Genomic DNA, 9,648 nt, shown 5'->3' with positions numbered 1-9,648 from the left:
GTATCTTTTTCCATCCCCTCACTTTCAGTTTGTATGTGTCCCTAGTGGGTCTCTTGTAGACAGCATATATATGGATCTTTTTTTTTGTTTCCATTCAGTGAGCCTGTGTATTTTGGTTGGAGCATTTAATCCATTCACATTTAAGGTAATTATTGATATGCATGTTCCTATTACCATTTTCTTAATTGTTTTGGGTTTGTTTTTGTAGTTCCTTTTCTTCTCTTGTGTTTCCCACTTAGAGAAGTTCCTTTAACATGTGTTGTAGAGCTGGTTTGGTGGTGCTGCATTCTCTTAGCTTTTGCTTGTCTGTAAAGCTTTTGATTTCTCCGTCGAATCTGAATGAGATCCTTGCCGGGTAGAGTAATCTTGGTTGTAGGTGGCTATTTCCTTTCTCATGTTAGGGAAGTTTTCGACTATAATCTCTTCAAATATTTTCTTGGGTCCTTCCTCTCTCTCTTCTCCTCCTGGGACCCCTATAATGCGAATGTTGTTGCATTTAATGTTGTCCCAGAGGTCTCTTAGGCTGTCTTCATTTCTTTTCATTCTTTTTTCTTTATTCTGCTCCATGGCTGTGAATTCCACCATTCTGTTTTTCAGGTCATTTATCTGTTCTTCTGCCTCAGTTATTCTGCTGTTGATTCCTTCTAGTGTATTTTTCATTTCAGTTATTGTATTGTTCATCTCTGTTTGTTTGTTCTTTAATTCTTCTAGGTCTTTGTTAAACATTTATTGCATCTTCTCGATCTTTGCCTCCATTCTTTTTCCGAGGTCCTGGATAATCTTCACTATCATTATTCTGAATTCTTTTTCTGGGAGGTTGCCTATCTCCACTTCATTCAGTTGTTTTTCTGGGGTTTTATCTTGCTCCTTCATCTGGTACATAACCTTCTGCCTTTTCATCTTGTCTATCTTTCTGTGAATGTGGTTTTTGTTCCACAGGCTGCAGGATTGTAGTTCTTCTTGCTTCTTCTGTCTGCCCTCTGGTGGATGAGGCTATCTAGGAGGCTTGAGCAAGTTTCCTGATGGGAGGGACTGGTGGTGGGTAGAACTGGCTGTTGCTCTGGTGGGCAGAGCTCAGTAAAACTTTAATCTGCTTGTCTCTGGATGGGTGGGCCTGAGTTCCCTCTCTGTTGGTTGTTTGGTCTGAGGCGACCCAGCACTGGAGCCTACCCAGCTCTTTGGTGGGCCTAATGGTGGACTCTGGGAGAGCTCATGCCAAGGAGTGCTTCCCAGAACTTCTGCTGCCAGTGACCTTGTCCCTGTGGTGAGCCACAGCCACGCCCCACCTCTACAGGAGACCCTCCAACACTAGCAGGTAGGTCTGGCTCAGTCTCCTATGGGGTCACTGCTCCTTCCCCTGGGTCCCGATGCACACACTACTTTGTGTGTGCACTCCTAGAGTGGAGTCTCTGTTTCCCCCAGTCCTGTTGAAGTCCTGCAATCAAATCCTGCTAGCCTTCAAAGTCTGATTCTCTAGGAATTCCTCCTGCCATTGCTGAACCCCCAGGTTGGGAAGCCTGACGTGGGGCTCAGTACCTTCAATCCAGTGGGTGGACTTCTGTGGTACAAGTGTTCTCCAGTTTGTGAGTCATCCACCCAGTGGTTATGGGATTTGATTTTATTGTGATTGTGCCCCTCCTACTGTCTCATTGTGGCTTCTCCTTTGTCTTTGAATGTGGGATATCTTTTTTGGTGATTTCCAGTGTCTTTCTGTCAATGATTTTTCAGCAGTTAGTTGTGTTTCCGGTGCTCTTGCAAGAGGGAGTGAGAGGTAAATTCATAGTGAAAATATTTTCTATATGTTAGTGGAAAGAATGAAAATAAATAAACTAATTATTAAAGTGAAGAATCATGAGAAAATTTTAAATAGCAATGTAAGGGAAATATAAAGAAAAAATTAAGTAAATAAAAAATAAAAGAAATATATATTAAGCGATGAGTAATTCCAAGAGCTGATTTTTCTCAAAGGTATGAAATATCTACTAAAATAATATTTTCTGGTGAGTCTAATCAATTCAGAAAGAGATTGCAGAAACTATATTTGGAAGCGGAACAGACATAACTAATCAGAAAAAAATTAAAACTTTTTTTGAGTCTTGTCTAATAGTGTTTTCAAAAGCATGTGTTATGATTAGAAAAAAATGTTAAAAAAATAAATTCTAGATGAGTGGAAGAGTGTAATTTAATTCTGGAAAAATATAAATTACCAAAATTGATTTAAGGAAAAAAGCAAAATCTAGAAAAAAAGGTAGTAAAAGTGTTTTAAATTATATTGTCTAAACAATTTCCAGATTCTCTCTGGGTTAGAAAGTTCATTAAAAACACATTCAATTGTCTTAAGAAAGGATAACAAGACAAAAGGAAAGACAGAATATCACAGAAGTTAGAAGATTAAATTGCTTATTCCTGTGCTAGAAAATTTGAGACCTCTGATGAAATGAATCTTCTTTTTTACCTTTACAGAGAATAATGAGAGAAAGCTCCTTTCCAAAAAAATTATCGATAATTTTCTTGACAAAGGTTTAATGCACAAAATAATCTCCATCAAATTATTGTATATTTTGATTTGTGCTCTGGTCATGATGGAGTAACAGAGAATAGATTTATCTTCCTATTAGGAAGGGTATCCAAAGCAGATCATGCCAATCTCCTTGTGTTGAGGAAAAAGAGATTGGATTTCAGTGAGGCTGAGGTGACCAGAATTTTAAGGGCAGATTTTCAGAGAAGGAGCCGTTCTTGACATTTTAGGAAAAAAGAATACCAAATATATACAGATTCTTCCAGACACTTGAAAAGTATGAAACATCCTCTGGCTCTTTTGATGAGCTCAACATAACTTGCAGAACAAAACTTACAGGAACATTACTGACTAATGTCTCTTCCACTCATTTGACTCATGAATACTGATGCAACAATTCTAACTAAAATACCAACAAACTGAATCCAGCAACATATAATTTTATAGCATGTAAAAGGTTGGCTATACAATATTCTTTCAGGGATGCAAAATTTGTTCAATAGTAAACATACCCTACAGTATTCCCTATAGTCCTCCTGTGAACAAAGTGATGGAGAAAAATATCATAGCTGCTGAAATAGCTACAGAAGAGCTTTTGATATTAGACATTTAGTCATGACAAAACTTTTATATTAAGAATAGAAGGGAACATCATTAATATGATAAACCCCAACCCCTGACGCCAGCACCATACTTAATGGTGAAATGTTGATAGCTTTCACTTTGGGAGTGAAATGAGGCAGGGATATTTGCTATTACCATTTATCTTCAATATTGTACTGGAGGATTAGGAAAATACTGTTCAATAAAATATAAAAAACTCTAAAAAATGTATAATTTTGACTGTATTAAATGTAAAAGCTTACATTCCTTAAAATAACCCTTTAAGAAAGTGAATATTAAGCCAAATAACAAAAGATATTTGTGACCCATTTAACTATAAATGGCCCAGATTTCTAAGTAATTCATAAAAACCAATAAGGAAAAAAATATCTGGTAGAAGATTGGGCAAAAAATTTGAACAGGCATGTTGTATAAGAAAATATCCACATTACGCAATTATTATACAACAGAATATGTGGTGCTATTTTACTAATAGTAATTGGGAAGCATAAAATAAAACCACAGTGAGATCCCATTAGACCCCACCAGAATGGCTAAAATTTTAAAACGCCAGAAAATGCCAGGCTATTTTGTTTTGCCAAAAAAGTGAAACAATAGGAACTTTCATACAGCTTTGGTGGAAGTGTAAACTGGTGCAACCGTTTTGGAAAGCAGTTTGTCTTAACAATTAAATTGAAGATATGCATTCCTTATTACCCATAAATTCTATGCTTAGGAACTTATCCAGCAGAGGTATATGCAGATTTCCCCTAGAAGACACATACACAAATCTTTACAGTAACATTACTCATAATAGCCCCAAGCTGGAAATAATTCGAATGTCTATTATAGAGTGGGCACATGAATTGTGGTTTATAATTACAATGGAATACTATTCAGGAAAATGAATAAACTTAAGCTATAGGCAAAAACATAGAATAAAACAGATGTATAATATACTGTTGAAAGAATCCAGAATCAGAAAATATGTACTATTCAAATCCATTTATATAAGTTTCAAAAATAGGTTAATTAAACCATTGTGTTTAGAGATGCATCCCTACAAGTGTACAGAAAAGGAAAAAAAGGAATATGGGAGAGAGTGTGAGAGAGAGTGTGTACTGGGGGTTTCTGAAAGTCACTGGCAATGTTCTATTTCTTCATCTGTTTTCACGGGGGGTTATTTTATAATAATTCAATAAACAAAATGTATCTTACGCACTTTTTTGTAAGTATGTCATAATACACAACAAAACGTTTAAAATAATAAAATTGACACAATTTCTGGTCTTGTTGACTGTAAATCAAATGAGGAACTCTGAATTTACAAAGTTAAAATTAAGCTGAATGCCACAAAGTAGAACAAGTCAACTAATTAATTTACTCATTTTCCTTTGCATTAGAATTGTTTTTTTTTTTTTATCATAAACAGTGCTGGATTTTTATACAAACACCCATATTTTCTCCTCCCTAGTTTTACAAATATCGTTGGGAGTTTGTTTTACAAGTAGTTTTGTACTGCTTTGTTTTTGAGGACGTTTGTAATAAGTGGACATAAATGGATTTAAGCAGACATGGCCTGCAAAACACTCACTTTTCTGGCTTTTGTTCCACAAAAACCTGAGCTATTGAAGCAATTTTGCTAGGTGTTTCAGATAGAGACAGTGCTTTTATAAAGAAACTGGAGAATAGGGAGAGAATCTCCGTGTCAACAGAGCGTGTAAAGTTCGTGTGTCCTGTGATTAAAGAGATTCACTTTTTGCACCTTTTTTCCCCCAAGTAGAAGAGAATTGAAGCCCCAAGAATAATAGAGACTTCACTTTCTGCTGCTCCAATGGGAATGGGCTTAGACTTACATTTATGTTAATTTAATAATGATTATCTTTATGTATTTAGTGACGGGCACAAACAGAAGCCTCTAAAGTATGCTTTAATTTTTAACTTGGTTGGTGATTACATGAATGTTTGCTATGTAAAATCTCTACTGCCATGTGTTTTGGACCCTGCTTTTTCTTGGTTTAGCCTGTGGGCTCTTGAAAATCGAGTCAAATGCAAGGATTAAGTGCTGATGCTGTGTGAGGTGCAGTTCTAGCAAATGAGAGTGAGGGCAAAGGGAAGTGAGGCAGGGAAGGCTAGATAGGTGCCGTGCAAGGCGATATAGTATAGTGCTAGCCCTGTTTCATGCTGTACTGCAACAGATACAGCTGGCTGCTTGGTGGGAGGCCTGCTGTGCCTTACAAGTCATCTCCTCCAGGCAGGGTCAGCAGAGAAACTGGCTCAGAGTAAAACCTTGGGGAAGAAGGAGAGGGAGTTTATATGACTGACTTGTTTTTGTCTCCTGTCCCTATTGGTCAAAGTTCACCACATGAGGTATCAATTCCCTTGTTCTTCTAGGTTGCATTATTTGGCCCCTTTGGCAGCCACTTGGGAAACCAGATATTATTCTCATTGGTTTCACGTGGGTTCAAAAATTCTTTGGAGAGCCAGGTTCTCCTAGACTATGATTGTTCATGTGATTGTGGTTGAGTTGGAATGCCAAGAGAGCAGCTGCTGTGAAGCAAATAGGGAAAGATCCAGGGGGCAGGAGAGGCCAAGAGGATATTTGAGAAGAACATATTTTAAAATAAAAAAGTAAAGTCATACATATTTTGTATATACTTTCTCTTACACATAAAAACTTACTTGAAATAAATTGTCTCTAGCACTCATCGCCTTAAAATACGTTCTTGCATGCTGATAAAAGAATGTCATCTTCTTGATTTCTGTGCTAAGAAAAGTAAATTTTATTTCTGAGACAGAAAACAAATCAGTTTGTAGCTTCGTATTGGTAGAGACAGAAATTAGTCCATAATCGTCTCTTTGTGATAGTGTCTTAAAATTTATGTTTGGTTTCAAAAGGATTGTATCATTTATTATTATTACTGTATAAACTGTTTTTGATATATTAAGTGCAAATTTCCATTCATACTGCAAGTTACTTATTTTCAGTCATGATGGTTCAATATTGTGGTTCAAAGTACTTTTGAGAATAATTTCCTTATTTCCCATGATGTTAGTTTTAGTTTTTATTAATGGGGAAAATTATAATGTCAAAAACTCTTTCTTTGGATTTAATGATGGTTGTAAATAAATTTTTAATTTTAGAAATCATACCACCAACCACAGAATTTTGAAAAGGAGTAGCGTATGACAGACCCTTGACTCTCTTGCTCTTTATCCCACTCGGTAAAAGCACTGGTCAAATTCAACTCTGCACACTCTATGCCCATACTATAACCAAAAAACAAACAAAACAAAACAAAATGTGCTTACCGATCTCACTTTAAATTTATAATCTCTAAACTAAGAGGATTCTTCTTGCTGCCCATTGATCAAAATACATTTTCCTGGTTGATTTTCTCTTTTGCACACCACTTCTTTTCTCCCCATTTCTTTATACTTGCAACATGTCTTCTTATCCTTATTATCAGCTCATAACTTAATTTCTTTCCTCTTTGCAAAAATGGAAGCAATCAGAATAAGATTTCCAAGAGATCCGACCCCATCTACCCAGGTATCTATTGCTGAGTTCCTGGGGACAACATTGTCTCATGTTATTATGAAGGAACCTTCCATATTCTGCACTGAGGATGGCTCTGGTTTTGTGCCCTTATCCTATTTTCCCTTACTCGCTCAAGGATAATAATCCAGGAATTCTTTCATCTCCCTCCTGCATCATCAGTTTTTCCCTTTTCTTAGATTATTCAGAACATCATCCAGGTAGGATTTTTTTTTTTTACCACCATCATGAAATGATTTCCTCTTGACTCCCTATCTCCTTCCAGCTCTCACATCATTTTTCATTTCCCCTTTTAAAATAAAAGCACCCTCTAAAAGACTCACCCTTTCTTGTATTCTCCTCTCATTCTCCCTTGAATTCACTGCAATCAGGTTTCCTCCTATACTATACCAGTGCACTAAACCTGCACTTTATCAAGATCAGCAGTGACCACCAATTGCCAATGATCATTTCTCACGCCTCATCTTGATTTACAGGTAGCATTTATCATAGTTGATCACTATGTCCATCTTGAAACACTTTCTTCACTTGACTTCCAATGCCACACTTGCCTAGTTCTCCTTTTACAGTTGTAGCCACTTGTTCTCATTGTCTTTTGCTGGTTCCTGTTCATCTACTCTATCTTCACATATTGGAGTGTCCCAGGGTAGAGTAGTTGGACATCTTGTCTTTTCTAGTCACACTTACTACCTAAGTGATCTACTCCACTCACGTGGCTTTACATATTATCTAAATGTTGATGACTCCCAAGCGCTGGATTCCAGAAATGCTTATGCAACTGTCTTCTACGTTATCCCCACTACCACACACGGTCAAAGTTTTCAACATTTTTTATCAACATTCTTGTAATATGCTTCGGATGGTCTCTCTGCTTCTGCCCTTACCCCATCCTATCTCCTTTTAACACTGCAGACAGAGTGATCCTGTTAAAATGTAGATTTTCTTAAAATCCTTACACTGCTTTTTTTTTTTTTTTAACATCTTTATTGGAGTATAATTGCTTTACAATGGTGTGTTAGTTTCTGCTTTATAACAAAGTGAATCAGTTATACATATACATATGCTCCCATATCTCTTCCCTCTTGCATCTCCCTCCCTCCCACCCTCCCTATCCCACACCTCTAGGTGGTCACAAAGCACAGAGCTCATCTACCTGTGCTATGCGGTTGCTTCCCACTAGCTATCTATTTTACGTTAGGTAGTGTATATATGTCCATGCCACTCTGTCTCTTTGTCACATCTTACCCTTCCCCCTCCCCATATCCTCAAGTCCATTCTCTAGTAGGTCTGTGTCTTTATTCCCATCTTGCCACTAGCTTCTTCATGACCTCTTTTTTTTTCTCCTTAGATTCCATATATATGTATTAGCATACTGTATTTGTTTTTCTCTTTCTGACTTACTTCACTCTGTATGACAGACTCTAACTCCATCCACCTCACTACAAATAACTCCATTTCGTTTCTTTTTATGGCTGAGTAATATTCCATTGTATATATGTGCCACATCTTCTTTATCCATTCATCCGATGATGGACACTTAGGTTGCTTCCATGTCCTGGCTATTGTAAATAGAGCTGCAATGAACATTTTGGTACATGACTCTTTTTGAATTATGGTTTTCTCAGGGTGTATGCCCAGTAGTGGGATTGCTGGGTCGTATGGTAGTTCTATTTTTAGTTTTTTAAGGAACCTACATACTAAAAATATGGAACACTTCACGAATTTGCATGTCATCCTTGTGCAGGGGCCATGCTAATCTTTTCTGTATCGTTCCAATTTTAGTATATGTGCTGCCGAAGTGAGCACCTTACACTGCTTTTTATCTCAGAGTAAATGCCAAGGCCTTAATATGACCTTCGAGGTCTGACAAGATCTAGCCCTGTGTTATCCTTCTAACTGCATTTTCTACTCTTCTGTTGACTCTCCTCAGCTACTCTGAATTTTGTGTAGTTCCTTGAATACACCAGGTACTTTTGTACCCAGAGCCTTTTACTTGCTGTTCCCTCTGCTTATAGGGTCTTCCCCCATATAACAACAAATTACAAATTACAAATCTAGCCAAGTATAAAAATATGATACATTTTACCAAGTTGTGTTTATTTTCTAATGCAAGGATGGTTTTCCATCATGAAACATATTAATGTAATTCACATAATTAATGTAAGTAATGTAAACATTAAAATGAAACCCACAGAATATCATTAGATGCAAAGAAAGTATTCAATAAAACTCAGTATCCATTCATAAGAATTCTTAGAAAATGATAAATATATACAAAAACTACAACAAATATCGTATTTTATGATGAAACATTGAAAACATTTCCCCCAAAAATAAGAACATGGTCGAAGATAGCCACTATAATTTCTTTTCCATTTTTACCTTGCAATTCAAGGCAGGACAATAGTAAAAGAAAAGAGAATGCAAGTATATAAGAATAACAAAAGGTAAAACAAAATATTCATTTGCCAAAATATGATTATCTTTACAGAAAACAAGACTCTTAAGAAAAATGATTAGAATTTTATGAGATTTAGTAATGTTTGATTCAAAAATCAATATATAAAAAGCAATTTTTATTTCTACACATTTGTAAAATACAATTAGAAAACACAGTTTGAAAAGGTAAATAATTTATAATAGCTATAATAATGTGCAGTGTTTAAGAATAAATATAGCCAAAGATACACAGGAATTTCATACATAAAATAGTAAACTTTTAAGGATATTTAAGAAAAAACAAATAAATAGTGATACTTTCCAAGTACATGGATTCAAAGACTAAATACTTTAAACATGTTAATTCTCCCCAAATAGACCTACTGATTCAGTGAAATTTTATATAAAATTTCAAACAAAATTTTAGTTGTTATGTGTATGTCTGTGTTTGTGTGTCCATGTGGAAAAGAACACATTTATCCAAGTTTCTTTTATGTAATAACAAACTGAAGATTTATAAAAATGTTGT

General features: G+C 35.8%; 1 non-coding gene across 1 annotated transcript; it reads right to left on the bottom strand.

Annotated features, from left to right (window-relative positions):
• Positions 1-8,379: 8,379 nt before the first annotated feature.
• On the bottom strand, positions 8,380-8,486 carry LOC132352775 (U6 spliceosomal RNA). Its single transcript, XR_009498858.1, has one exon. It is a non-coding gene; the product is annotated as a U6 spliceosomal RNA (small nuclear RNA).
• Positions 8,487-9,648: the final 1,162 nt, after the last annotated feature.

Source organism: Balaenoptera ricei, chromosome 18 (assembly GCF_028023285.1).
Source record: "Balaenoptera ricei isolate mBalRic1 chromosome 18, mBalRic1.hap2, whole genome shotgun sequence".
Taxonomy (NCBI): domain Eukaryota; kingdom Metazoa; phylum Chordata; class Mammalia; order Artiodactyla; family Balaenopteridae; genus Balaenoptera; species Balaenoptera ricei.
Note: the sequence above shows the minus strand (reverse complement) of the source record. Positions and strands in the feature narration are given on the sequence as shown.